This window comes from Schistocerca piceifrons, chromosome 5 (assembly GCF_021461385.2).
Source record: "Schistocerca piceifrons isolate TAMUIC-IGC-003096 chromosome 5, iqSchPice1.1, whole genome shotgun sequence".
Lineage (NCBI taxonomy): Eukaryota > Metazoa > Arthropoda > Insecta > Orthoptera > Acrididae > Schistocerca > Schistocerca piceifrons.
In genome coordinates this window covers 645023611-645038992 of record NC_060142.1, presented here as the reverse complement: position 1 = coordinate 645038992, position 15382 = coordinate 645023611, and positions in this window count along the sequence as shown.

The following is a 15382-nucleotide window of genomic DNA, read 5'->3' as shown; positions in this document are numbered from 1 at the left end:
AATCAGAGAGATTAGTGCCCACACAGAGGCATACCGACAATCTTTCTTTCCTAGAACAATACGAGACTGGAATAGAAGGGAGAACCGATAGAGGTACTCAAGGTACTCTCCGCCACACACTGTCGGGTGGCTTGCGGATTATGGATGTAGGTGTAGAAGTCATAATTACAGAAACCAGTACGTGTATGTTAGAAGTATTGACCCTGGTTGTTGAGACACTTGTGCCATTGTGCCACTAGGTGGTGAATGGCTGTCTCATAAAATTCCCGGGGCTGCGATGTTAACCAGTTCCGCACGTACAGCTGGACATCGTCGTCCGAGGTGAATCGTTTGCCCCTCAGAGCGTTTTTAAGGGGCGTAATCACAGGGCAAGAGGTCCAGACTGTATGGAGAATGGCCGAGAACCTCTCATTTGAATTTCTGCAGGAGTACGCAACTCTGTTGGCCGTTTGAGGCTTTGCATTGTCGTGGAGCAGAATGAACCCAAGGATGACTTTGCCTGGTCGTTTTGATTTGATCGCTTGTCGAAGGGTGGTTAAGGTTTGCAAGTAACGGTGGACATTTACTGTTGTCCCATGCTGCAGGAAGTGAATCAGAAAGGGGTCATCTTGGCCAAAGATGAACGTCAGCATAACCTTTCCTGCACTCATGTGGATGGCCTTGGCTGTTTTTGGTTGTTGTGACCCTGGATGCTTCCACTGGAGACTGTCGTTTTGATTATGGTTCAAAGTAATGACACCATGACTCATCTCCAGCCACCATTCCTGCCGGGAACGCTTTCACTTCCCGATCATAGCGCTGCAGATGATCAAGACAGTGGGCCATTCGATATGTTTCCTGATGTGGTTGAAGAGTGTGGGGCACCCATTGGGCACACACTTTGCACATGTGTAGTCGTTCCTTCTTGATGATGTGAACCCTTCCGACGCTCAATCCAACCACGGCGGCAATGGCTTTCATTGTCACTCCTGGGTAATGAGTGCATCCACCAGCTGGACGATGTCATCGGTAACGCAGTGTGGTGCTCCAGGCCGTGGATCATCGGGAAGGACACCCGTCCTCCCCTTAAGCGCTTGTGCCACGCCTTGGCCCTTGCAAGGGATCTGCAGTGTTCGTCGTACACTTGCGACATTCGTCGATGAATGTCCGTTTCTCCTACTCCTTCCGCTGTCAGAAAACGAAAAACAACTCTTTGCTCTTCTGTTGACGCCTCCATGCCACTGTTTGCAATGCGAGTGGCAGCGTTGGACGATTGATACATGCTACTACTAGCTCTGTATTGTCACGTGACGCGCATGTGTGCCTTCTAGAGACGAGCTGTGAACTTCCACGCTCTGGTCGGAACCACACCTCGTTACACATGACACGATATTACCTTCCTGCCACCTACTTGCGCATTACAGACTCCAGCTCGTTTCTTTATGAACACCCCTTATATAGAGTCCGTGTCACTGTCAGTTAAAGTAGTTCTGCGCGTGAAAGTTGGAGTTTTGTTCAGTTGTGATTACCTGACTGAGAAATTTAAGCACTTATTGGCTAACGGATATTTGGTTGATAGACAAGACCACGTCTTTCAGGAAGCAGTGTTAAGCGTAAGTGGTCTGAAATGGAGCTTTGCTGCCTTATTGCTTGTAAATCGAGAATAGTACAACAACGAATATATCCGTATTTATACTGGATCAGAAACCGTACTTCCTTAAATCTCTTATTAGAGGGACACAAAATACTCACTTGCTTACATTGATGCAAACATTTAGTATGTTATGCCACTCGGTATTAGAGGCAAGCAAAATAAATGTATGCTTCTTCGTCAAATCCTTAATGGTCTTTTATTTACTGAGGCAGCCACCGTGTAAGAACAAACTCTTTAGAGATTAATAACGGTTGATGCTGTCCTATAGTATTACCAGCTGTGACTATGCATCGATGTATGTTATAACTGATCTTATTACTATTTTATTCATATAATGCAATTGTAATGTATTGTGTCTTCGATATTGATACGGCATTGAGAGAATCATTTTTAAGACGTCAGGCCTAGGGACGCCTTGTTTTCTCTCTCCTCTTCCTTCTTTGTGTCTTCGTTTCCTCCCTTCCTTCGATCCTTTTTCTTTTCTGTCTTGCTTCCTGCTCGGCTCCTCTGCAGAATACCTTTCTTCATGTCTGCTTGGCATCATCTGGAGTGTAGAGCAAACACATCAGGGTAGCAATAACGCAGCACATCAGAGAGTAAAGACAACGTTTTACGATCGAGAACTGACCTTCGTGTTATATCTGTACAGAGCGTATAGATTGTAAAGTGCAAGTAGTACAACTAATCCATTGGTCTGTCGGGAAATGACTTATTAATCTCGAAACAAATTTCTTTCTGCACCGACAAATTTTTCAATTTCCGAGTTAGACATAATTCCTATACCTATAAATGACAGACAGACAGGTTCTTTGCATGACAGTACTGATCAGTGTTCACATCTTTACGAAAATTGCTGTTTCCTAGCAAAACAGTGTTTTTCAGCATCTCTTGCACAGAATATCGGTTACTGTAAGATTTTTAATTTTTTTCTTTTGTGTCTAGGTGCCGGGCTCTTTAATATATTACATTTTTATACATTACAGTTACATAAAAATTTTTATGGTAGTATAGGATACATCTCACTATTTCTTAATTAAATGATGTTGTTGTTGTGGTCTAAAATTCCAGAGGCTAGTTTCACGCAGCTTCTCATGCCACCCTATCCAGCGCAAGCTTCTTCATCTCTAAGTACCTACTACAACCTAAATCCTTCTGAATCTGCTTAGTGTATTCATCACTTGGTAACCTTCTAAGAATTGTTCCTTCCACATTGCCCTCCAATATTAAACTGGTAATCCCTTGATACCTGAGAACATTTCCTACCAACCCACCCCTTCTTCTAGTCAAGTTGTGCCACAAATTCCTCTTCTCCCCAATTCTATTCATTATCTCCTCACCAGTTACGTGATCTATCCATTTAATCTTCAGCATTCTTCTGTAGCACCACATTCCTAAAACTTCTATTCTCTTCTGGTCTAAACTATTTATCGTCCGTGTTTCACTTCCACACATAGCTACACTCTATACAAACACTTTGAGAAAAGACTTCCTGACGCTTAAGTCTATACTTGATATTAACAAATTTCCCTTCATCAGGAACGATTTCCTTTCCATCGCCAGTCTACATTTTACATCCTCTCTACTTCGACCATCATCAGTTATTTTACTCTCCAAACAGAAAAACGCATCTATTACTTTAAGTGTCTCATTTCGTAATCTAATTCCCTGAGCATCACCTGATTTAGTTCGACTACAATCCATTATCCTCGTTTTGCTTTTGTTGATGTTCATCTTGTATCCTCCTTTCAAGACACTGTCCATTCCGTTCAACTGCTCCTCCAGGTCCTTTGCTGTCTCTGACAGAATTACAATGTCATCGGCAAACATCATAGTTTTTATTTCTTCTCCATGGATTTTAATTCCTACACCAATTTGTTCTTTTGTTCCCTTTATTGCTTGCTCAATAAACAGATTGAATAACATCAGGGATAGGCGACAGCCCTGTCTCACTCCCTTCCCAACCACTGCTTCCCTTTCATGTCCCTCAAATATTATTAACTGCCATCTGTTTTCTGTACAAATTGTGAATAGCTTTTCGTTCCCTGTATTTGACCCCTGCCACCTTCAGATTTTGAAAGAAAGTATTCCAGACGACATTGTCAAAAGCTTTCCCTAAGTCTACAAATGCTATCTTCTAAGATACGTCGTAGGGTCAGCTTTCGATCACGTGTTCCAACATTTCTACGGAATTCAGACTGATGGTCCCCAGTTTTTCCATTCGTCTGTAAAGAATTCGTGTTGGTATTTTGCAGCCATGACTTATTAAAATGATAGTTCGGTAATTTTCACGTCTGTCAACAACTGCTTTCTTTAGGATTGGAATTATTATATTCTTCTTGAAATCTGAGGGTATTTCGCCTGTCTCATACATCTTGCTCACTAGATGGTAAAGTTTTGTTAGGCCTGGCTCTCGCAAGATTATCAGTAGTTCTAATGGAATGTTGTCTACTCCTGGGGCCTTGTTTCGACTCAGGTCTTTAAGTGCTCTGTCAAACTCTTCACACAGTATCATATCTGCAATTGCAGTATAAAACTAAAAGAAACATAAAAGTATAAACTCTCTTTTTCTCATTATGAGGGTGTTAATAATCTGCAGTCATTTTTTTCACAGGAGTAGGTTCCAAAGGTTTCATCTTATAATTAAAAAAACTAAGCTGACAAGAAATGAACACTGTTCACAAATAACCAATTATAAAATGATTAAATTACTGCATACGGTTTATCCTTCTTCCTGTAGTTTCTGGTCTGCACCTGTGACTCAATCAGGTATTGCTGTGGATCGCTATCTTCACATGTTTTTGAAATTTACACTTGAATGTCCTTCTCTTGAAAGTGTGTTGCGGTGCGGGCATAGGTTTTTAGACTGCCGGCTAAAGTTCGTGACACTTGTGGGTAGGAGAGTTCCTGTTTGACGACCACCTTATAAAGTTTGATCAGCGTAGTGGGAATAGCCAAGCACAGGGTGGCTTAGGTCTGCTACTTCTGAAGGGTCATCTTCGCAATATGTTTAGGTTAAAACTTCAAGTCTGCAGAGATGTGCAAGATAACAACCGCCTCCATTTCGCATTCTTATGGCTGACATTGTATACTGTCTTGACAGTTTTAACCTTGAATATCATGTCCTTGTTAAATCTGTACAAAGTTTTGCCCTCTTGTTAACTGAGAGGTTTCCCAGAATCGGTACCAATCATCAAATGCCATTAAAGTTAGCGCGGTTGAGAAGCCTGTACAAGGTAGACGTAGAAATGAAGACATTTCTTCCGTGATGCTACCCATTACTAACACGTTAACGATATCGTGTCTGATTGTGGAATCCTTTTTGACCCAGAGCAGGTAATAGTTCGTTTCCAAGTTCCAGGACAGACGTTCTGGTATTCCGAGAGAGCTCAGCTAATCTGTTATTATAAGAAAATCGTTGAAAATATGTAGTGTGTGTCTGAGTGCCTCTCTTATTGCTAATATCTTGGTCGTATAGCTGCTGCTTATAGGGGGAGGTTCTACAAAGCTCCAGTTTCCGTAGAGGGACAGAAGTATGCAAATTCTTTTCCTTCACTCGTCTTAGATCAGTGAATGTACACCGGGATAGTTGTCTGGCGCTTTGTCAAGATGTGCCCAATCATGTTCAGTTCGTCGGTGGTAGAAGCGGAGAAGCGCCTTTGTTGATACGATATAGACGGTTTGTGACAGACAGTTTCAAACGCAAATCTCAGTGCATGTGTTCAAGTGTGTGTGAAATCTTATGGGACTTAACTACTAAGGTCATCAGTCCCTAAGCTTACACACTACTTAACCAAAATTATCCTAAGGACAAACACACACACACCCATGCCCGAGGGAGGACTCGAACCTCCGCCAGGATCAGCCGCACAGTCCATGGCTGTAGCGCCCTAGACCGCTCGGCTAATCCCGCGCGGCGCAAATCTGAACGTAGTAGGTATCATACCCTTCAGTATGAGAGGAATGCTGTAACTGACTGCATCTGGAGGATAATAGAAGCATTTCTTTGCCGCATAGTATGTTCCTGGTACTGATAATTTCGTTGTACATTCGAAGTCTCTTGAAGAAGCGGATATGCCGATACTGGTGGTCTAGGAAATATAAAATTGTGAGCTAAAACATGCCTACGTATTTTCAAACACATGTTTGGCTTCAATCGGTAACCTATTCGTCGGAATGGATTACAAAGCCTACAAATTCCAATAGCACAGTATTTCAGGGCGTAAATTTCGTTGAGGATATGCTTTGGATCATTGTCATACAAACTACCGCCATAATCCAGTACCGAATGAATGACCCTTCGTGTAGTGAGAGTAATACCGTTACTTCTGTACACTGTATACCAACCACTGCACATTCACTAACGTAAAAAAATCGCAACACCGCGAAGGAGTTGTGTGACATAAACGAAAGTTGGTAGGCGTTTTTATACATCTCAAAGGTGATATCAGTTCAGATTTCGCGCCAGGACAGCTGCGAGCCAGCCGCCCTGTAGCGTGCATATCACTGACCCCAGGCCACCGCCGTTTCCGACTTCAGTGGTGTCAAACGGGAGCTCATTGGAAGGCAGGGTGGAGGTGTGTTGTGTTTTCTGATGCAAGCTGGTTCCGCCTCGGTGCCAGTGATGGCCGTGTGTTGGTTAGAGGGAGACCGTGTGAGCGCCTGCAGCCAGCCTGCCAGCGGCCTGGACACGCTGTACCTACGCCTAGAGTTATGCTTCTGAGCAAAACAGGACTACTGCAAGAGCATAAGCACCTTTTGTCGCTTCGGATCGCTTTCAAATTTCACCGAATGGTTTTGAACGCTATCTAGCGGTTCCACCTTGTACACGAGAGCAAAAACTGAAGTCGCGCTGCGCTCCAAAGGAATGTGATAACATTTAATCGGGATGCAGTCCTTAGACAAGGGCTGAAACGTGTGAGGGTGTCAGTAGCGTCAAAGGTTGCCAAGAATGTCCTTCTGTTTCCCACCGCAGCGCGAAATGTATGGGAATCTACGCAGCGGGGAAAGAGGTGGTTTCATTGAAGCCCTTTGTGACACCCTCTGAGGCCTTTTGTGGCGATTCTGAACGGCGGTGTGTCTGGAATGTTTTCCTCGGCAACTTATAAGAAAATCCCGTGATTTCAATGCTGAGCTTCAGAGTTTTAACCCCCATCGCGGAGGAGTCAAAAGAAGGGGTGAAATGAGGGAAAGAGGTGCTGTGACGACCTTCCCATCGCGTGACACGTCCGTTGTGGCGTTGGGCAGAATTGTGGTGAAATTTGGCGCTAATGTGACGTCATTAACCCATCCCACAGGACACATGAACTTCTGAGCTGTGGTCTTTTCCTGGCATGTGTCAAAACTTTGCTGTTTGAAGCGTCCTAGAGCTCGAGCGTGTCTTCGCAAGGCGCCACGCTCTTTCACCATTGCAGAGGACTTCTGTACACACATTTGAGCCAAATTACAAGCTTATGCGTTGATGGGAGGCAATTACGGGCTTTCGAAAATGTGAACCTTTAATTCTGTTGCACAGTATATATTAAAGGGAACATTCTCGGTCCGTTTCATGTCTCTCAGGGCCTGCACCAGGGAGCTGTTCTACTAGGCCCCACTCTTGTATTCGTATGATTTCTAACGAATAACCCCTCTTCCCACAAAAAGTTTCAATACCTAGCCAATATTTGTGTTTCTTTAATTACAGGCTCGTATCGTCAGGCCAAAACCGAATTACTCTCTGCTACAGAACACAGCCATGAATGGCTTTCTGACAACAGCCTGGACATTTCGGCTTAGAAATCGGTGATCGTTCGTGTTTTCAAATCGAACGCTGCTCGCATTGTTGATCACACCACATACGGAAATTATAATTTCCACATAAAGTCTCTTGCTCGATTCCTCAGAATGACACATGACTCTCGGTTCAGGCAGTCGCCTCACATCCAGTATGTTGTTAATAAATGTGAAGAATGGTGAAATGTTATTCGATCTCTCATCCGTGTGTATTTGGGAGCGCATCAAAATGTTCTGCTCATAAAGTACCAAGGGATTATTCAGTCTAGTCTTGACTAAGGTTGTATACTGCATCACTATGCGCCCAAGATTTACCGCATCTAATTACATACTCTTTAATTCAGAGCCATTCGTACTCATCTTAGAGTTAGATTTTGACTCTCTTTTAGTGGAATCAGGGGAGATTCCCTTAAGCATTAGACGCCAAATGCTGGCAGATATATTTATCATTCAAGGCATGGCCTTCATGGGAGGTCTTGTGTATTAGAGTAGAGACTGCATTTACCATTAACGGAATTCCTCAAACAGGAAAGCTGAAATCTGGCCATAAGCACCAGCTTTAATTCTCGGTCTCCTATCAAACAATCTAAGCGATGTTCTTCGGATTGGCCTTTATTTGAATATAATCTTGACACATCCAGCTGCCAGATTGCAGCCTACTATTATAGTACTATAGGCTCGGTGAGTGTTAACGTAAACTGAATATTTAATCGCCTCGTTGTAGCTCAATAGCCTGATTATATCTGCATAAACGCCTAAAATCGAAAATTCCACAAAACGAGCATTCTGATTGTGCCTTTCTGTGGCCTCAGGTCGAAATGAGGTGTGGCCCTCAACTGCGTACTCTCAGATCCAGAGATGAAATATTACAAGTTTTGGCTGGTTTCATTACCTAGGGGCTGGGATATGTAAATTGTCGCATAACAAGCCATATACTGTTGAGTCTACAGTATACAATATGAACATACACATGAATCGAATGATCGAAGGTTCCTATCACTCGGCAATTGTGAGTTTTGAATGTGACATAGAAATTCATAAATGAAATATTGCAACTAAATAGAATCTGCAGGTACTATTTTAACGACTTTAAATGATGAGTACGATAGCACAAGTAGCTTTAAGAATGTCCTTTATTACTGTAAAATACTTATTAGTGTCGATGATCCAACAATTAAATAAAATATAAGTTGAATAACAGGGAAACAATAGATTCCTACTTCAAGTAATTAGTTATGAACAACAACATAGCTCGTGAGATATTCAATTCTTAACGCATAATATGTCTTCACTGCAGAAGCCAGGGAAATCTCAGAAGTGCACAAGCCGGCATTACGAAATATTTCTATCTCCCGCGACCACGTGCAAACTGCTCCACTCTCCAAGTCTTTCCTGCGACTGTACTTTGCTGCTTCCCGCCCAGCACTCCCCAACTTCCATACAGTCTCTCCACGTGTCCTTTTTGGAAACGATCGTTGTGATTGGCTAGAGCGCTCCCGCCGTGTCTCCAAGCCAACGTACACTCACAAACCTAATGAAACACATTCGAAACACTGGATTTGCATTTAAATAACTCGAAATTAAATAAATATTCCTATGGCCGGACCATAAACACGCTCCAAGCCACATTATTAAATACATAAACACATTAAATAAACATATATCAAAGGAACAGGAAAAGAAGTAGGCCAGTAGCCTATTGTCTCTGTGCATTTTAAAACACAGTAAATATTTGACCAGTTTCTTCATGAATGGTATATATCGGATATAAACAAAGATATAGACGAATAAATATATTTATAAGCATGCCGCTACCGTTTTTTCGTGTACTGTGGAGTACTTATGGCCTGACGCGATCGATAGTAATCGGCCACTTTGACCTCCAATAACTCGTGTACTATTCAAGATATGTGTCTGTAGTTCATACCAATTTAGGTTTACACTAATAGCTTTCTAAAGACACGTCGATCGACAAAATCGGATGAACCGTTTAGATTTTGGAAATTCGTTGCTGGGTGTTACTTGTATAATTTACAGTCAGACACTAAACTTTAAACTAATAGAGATATTGAAAATCTGATTACACCATCAGAATCGTCATGCAAATTATGATAATGTACACGTTTCTTTTTAAGGTATCATGATTCCTCTGGCTATTATTAATTTCTACATGAACTGTGACATGTCTGCCATTATGGTTTCACGAAGTCCGCCACCTTTGGAACTCCCAGAATACAAATCTCCTTCATCGACACAAAGCACAGTCCTCGTCACAGCGTCACCATGGAATTCCCAGCCACGTGCTCGGCCTGGACCAGGTGCTGGGGCTACCCTCTTGCTCCGGCCGATGCTCAGCACCACACGGTCGCAGACGAGCCGCGGCCCACCGACAGGCCCGAACTTAGAATACTTTCAGGGCGCCACAACTCGCCCGTTACCTCACAAACTGCATCTACAGCAACTGTTCTCGATTTGAAATTACACCATACAGACTTCTTACGTGAAAGTAAGAGCCGTGGCAAGAGACGTGGAATGTGTTCCATCAAACTAAAGGTAGGTTTTATGTGGTATTACAACATCAAATTCCTACAAGACCGTGGTTTACGAGAACACATTCTCACCTATCTACAATTTCCACCATTGTTCGATTCCACTTCAACCTAGCCTCATTTGCTGTAAAACTGTATAGAATCAGTACTTATGATTCCTCTGCATCGAGCGTGATTCTGAGTCACAAGGTCATGTAAACCACATCTTGTATTCACGTTCCAAATCTGACAGTGAATGAACAGAATTTTTCAAGATTTTTGACGAATATGAGTTAACTCCTCCCTCAACCAGCGTCTCCTTTTCTGATTTCTAATGATATTCGCCTTTATGAAGCGATTGTGAATCTTCTGAAAAGTGCAGGGAAAAATCTTTAAATTTAAACAGTGTTCATTTTTTCATTTATCTGTATGGCTCATTATTAAATTTAAGAAATAGTGTGAATTGTTAACATACAAATGTCTAGTTCACTGACCATACTATTTGTCAAACATTTGTAGTAAAAATTCAATTCTGTAAATATGCATTTACTCTCTACAGTTACGTATTCTATGTAAGCGTGTGTTTTCTATGGCTAAATAGAGTAAAAACTTTGGATGACAAATCAAACAAAACAAAACAATTTATGAACATTTTTTTGTATAGTTAGGAAGTAGAAAAAGCTTTCTTTTTCTTCACACAAAATGCCTGAACATGGTTGGGAAATTACTTTTTAGTGGTGATGATGAAGATGATGATGATAATTTTGAATGTGCTATATTTCTCTGAGCTTAAATATGACATGGTTTAAAAATGAATGCTATACTCATTCAAATATTATTGTCCCTTCTAGTGTTGATACGATCACTCTTGATAATGCTTCCTTACTTTTTAATTTCAGTAGTAAAACCAAATGAAACAAGCCACCATTTAGCCAAAGGAGCACTGCTAAGAAACACAATATTATTATTATATATTTACCTGCAGCTGGCGCAACGAAGTTTTCAGATGTACGAAAGCAGGACCTTACCGAAAAACCAATCTAGCATAAAGCTAGAGGTGTTTCGCAACGTGGCTACTAGTACACTCACAATATATTGTATAGTGTAACAATATGACAAAATACAACATGTGTTCATTACTTAGTTCAACCGTGACGTCCAATAGTGGAGCCACTCGGTATTTACATAATAAGTACGTGATCATGAGACCGTAGCGGTCACGCCTGAGTGTGGGATTTTTAGTGGCCGTGAGAGCTAAGCAGGTGAGGTGGTGACTGTACTGGTGTAGGAGGTCAAGCTCAGGAGATGGTGTGGATGGCTTTCATACGCCCAAAGGCGCCAGTGAAACAGAGTTAGCGGGAAACATGTTTATTACCGGTGATTTTACACTACAGACTGTCTTCTCTGGCGGAGCGGTAAGCGTGCTGATTCCCACTCCACTGCAACAAAGAAGGCAGGCACAGGTCTTTACCCAGCAGCGGTGTGGTGCAGGTTGCCGTGACAGGAAGTTTGTAGGCGCCCGCCTACCAGGGCTCACTGGAAGCTATTGCAGCCCGCACAACACTCTCGAAGAGGGGCGTGCACTTAAGGATACAGGTTACTTTTCCGGCTCAATATTATGTAAAAATCAACACCTATTTCCTTCAAGCACTGTTTATAATGCACATGTTTTACAGATTTTTTTGTTCAAAATGGCTCTGTACACTATCGGACTTAACTGCTGAGGTCATCAGTCCCCTAGAACTTAGAACTACTTAAACCCAACTAACCTAAGGACATCACACACATCCATGCCTGAGGCAGGATTCGAACCTGCGACTGTAGCGCTTAGAACCGCTCGGCCACTCCGGCCGGCGATTTTTTTGTGGATGTCAGGTAATGCAGCACACTTTCTAAACGAATTATAAGTATTTTGAATATTTTTGAACCTGCTTAGGGTTATTAAAAAAATTACAAAGAAATTTATCCAATTTTTTTCCAAAATGCTTCCTCAAATTGAGGTACAATTTAATGCAATGTTATACATTTGAAGGACACTGAATTTTTACCAGGTATACATGACTCGATGGCTGAAGTACTGGACCTATTCAATTCCACCTAATATGTATATTAAAAGGATAAAAATATATTACATCTTACATTTTATCTATTGCAATTTACAGAAAAAAGTTAGAGCAATGCTTTATAAACCATAGGAAATATTTGTAACTGAATTCTGAAAAATACAGCATGTGTGAAATGGCCAATGAAGATATGAGTCCAATTAAACTGTGCCTCAGAACATTCCTGAAACATATTCTTCATCCTGCAGCATTTCTTCATCTTTAAGTTTCCTCTTGGCATTCCTTTTAGCACTTCTTTCTTCTTTGGTAACTTGAAGAGCGAATCTTTCAGCTTCATGCACCTGTTGTCTGTCACATGCAAGCAGTTGATCTTCTATATTAGAGCCATATTTAATGCTTAAATTTCTCAGGACTTCCAACCTTCCTATCAGTCTATAATTGAAACATATCACTTAATCTAGTGCACCAAGGCTCAGGAAGAGAATGCTTACAATGGTATATTTGACCACTTTCTTTTGCTTTTTGGTAACCACGCCAAGAATCTGCTTCTTTAGGGTAAAGTCCGTGAACACGGTGGTCATATCTGGGCAACTTATGAAAGTAGGTGGCCCATACAACTTTTCTCATTGCTGTAACATCATTCAGAGGCGCAGTTCGTCTAATGGCCAGTCCATAATAACTCTGATGAAGGTCTGTTTCAGTTTCTGTCAATCTGCTTCGGCCAGACAGAGATTTTCCATCAGATAGCAACTATCCTTTCATTTCTCTTCGTAGCTTTCTCAATCTAGCACCCATACTCTTTTGCACATGACTACAACACTCCAGCTTTGTTACCAAGGTATCACCATAAATATTGAACTAATTAATTTTATTGAAAGCCTCAGAGTCCCCATCAAATGGTTCAAATGGCTCTGAGCACTATGGGCCTTAACATCTCAGGTCAGCAGTCCCCTGTAACTTAGAACTAGTTAAACCTAACGAACCTAAGGGCATCACACACATCCATACCCGAGGCAGGATTCGAACCTGCAACCGTACCGGTCGCGCGGTTCCAGACTGAAGCGTCTAGAACCGCTCGGCCACCAGCGGCCGGCAGAGTCCCCATCGCCTAGGTACGTCGTATATCTAACGATATAAACGGCACCGACCTCTGAAATATTTTTAGAGCTCCATCATACTCCATACCTCCACTGTAACCACCAAAATTATTAGAACACTGATGTTCAATATGTCCTTCAGTGTCACCATGGCAGGTGTGGCAGTACTTAGATAAGCACTCAAAGTCAATAACTCTTCCATTCTACAGAGAAGTAGCACTCACAACACCATTCAAGGAACAATGTCCTCAACGTTGCCATGTCCCATCAAGTGCAACAGCAATGTCCCTGGTTCCACAGTTTCTTCTACTGCACATTTCATAGATGCTTTAGACACATCCGTCAAGGCAGCTAAAAGTATTTTTATGAATTTGCTGAACCTGCTGGGAAGGAGGAAGGTCCATCAAACCACAAAACATTTGAGCAGCCTTTTTTCCTTTTCCTGTTGCACGCATTGCATACACCAAATTCACATCATATGAATTATGCACAATGTTCGACGACATTTTCGAGGTAGATTTATTGCAGGATCTACACAGAACAACTAATTTAATCGCTAAACCCTTCCTGCTACTTTGGTGTTCCGCAACTTCCAGACATCCTACACTATCACATTCTTTACATTTCGACACTTCCATTATCAAAGAAGGTAAGATGCCCACATCATCAACAACAAATCAACTACAAACAACGTCATTGTTAACACAAAAATTTGAATCCCCAGGAGGCATGCCATGTGGGAATTTCTTCCCTGAAGAACTGATACATAGGTTACTTTCAATAGCGTGGTTTGCTTTGTTTGCGAACTGGTTACCACGGAATTTCCTTTTATTGAATTTCTTTATGCGAGGCATAGTTCGTATTTATTTCTCATTAAAGGATATGTACTTCCACAAATATATGTATCACTTGGGCAACAAACATTCAGTAACACATGAACAAACACCTTCAACGAGAGAAAAGTAAATACTAGCAAAGATAATCATTTACAGACACTAGAAACCTGTACTGTTACCAACATATACAACGTATCATACGGATAATCGCTGGAAACAGAAAGTTAACAGGTCTTTTCTAAATTTTACTGGTTTCTGTAACATAAATAAAGGGGCCGTGGCGGCACACATGACTTTAACTTAAAAATTTAGTATACGTAGGTCATTTTTCATTTGAAACCCTATAATGTATATGTCAATGTAATCGGGAAGGACTATATAATTTTAAAAAGTCATTAAAAAATTCGATTTTTCCACTGTTTATAAGTACCCTATGTCCTCAAGCGGGTGCCAACAGCTTGTCATCGACAACGGGTGTCGTGAAGGCGGAAGCTCGGGAGATGAACCAGCTACACAGCGTACAGCCCGGGAGGTGGTACTACTTACTGTGATATCAATTTCTTGAAACTTCGTATCCGACTTGACAGCAGTATACAAGACTTTCGAGGTACCTGTCCAAACCATTCTAGACATATCGGATGACAGGTCCCTCAAGAAGGCGTCTATTGCCCCATATTTGGCTTTAACTCAATCATTTGTACATCGATCTTGTGAATCGTATCTGCGAAAACTGTTTCACTGTCCTTCTCCGTCAAACTGCTTAACTGCTCATAGAGAACCCCATAGTCCTTTGCTTTCTATGGCGCGTAGGAGATCCTTCTTTCAACTGATTAAACAACTGCACATTCCTCAGCCACTCTGTACGTTGAACAAACGATTTCTTCCAACCGCCCATAAACTCTTTACCTGCAATAACTGATCGCCTCACTAACCTCCTACCTTTCCCTGTGATACAAGGACGTTCAAGAAAGCCATTACATCTTCAGCTGACCTATCAGAAAGGAGAGTAATTAAGTGGTGGTGACAGGATCTATCTAAGGACCAGGGCTGTTCGATTGTCGCGAACTGGTCGTTTTTAAGCGCGATTTTCCCGCCCTTGTAACTCCGTTTTATCCGCTCTCAACTGTCCTGCTTTACTGAGTAACAACTGTAACGTTGTGGGGTGGTGGGCAAATTATCGTCGCCGTTTACAAGAATCTGAAAACTATTTTTCCCGTCATGTGAAATGTAGTGTAAACCTTTACTCTTCCTAGTACGCAGAGTTTCAACTTCAACGCAATTATCGTGTGGTATACGTCGGATTCTGTAAGGTCCATTGTGAACTAGAAAGAATTTGTGACTCAAGTGTTTCTTCTTATGTGACAATGAATGAGCTTTAATGAGAACTTTCTGACCAATATATAATTTCTTTGCATTTGCTTTACCATGTAGTTTACTCCTTTTGTCTGCTGCAGAT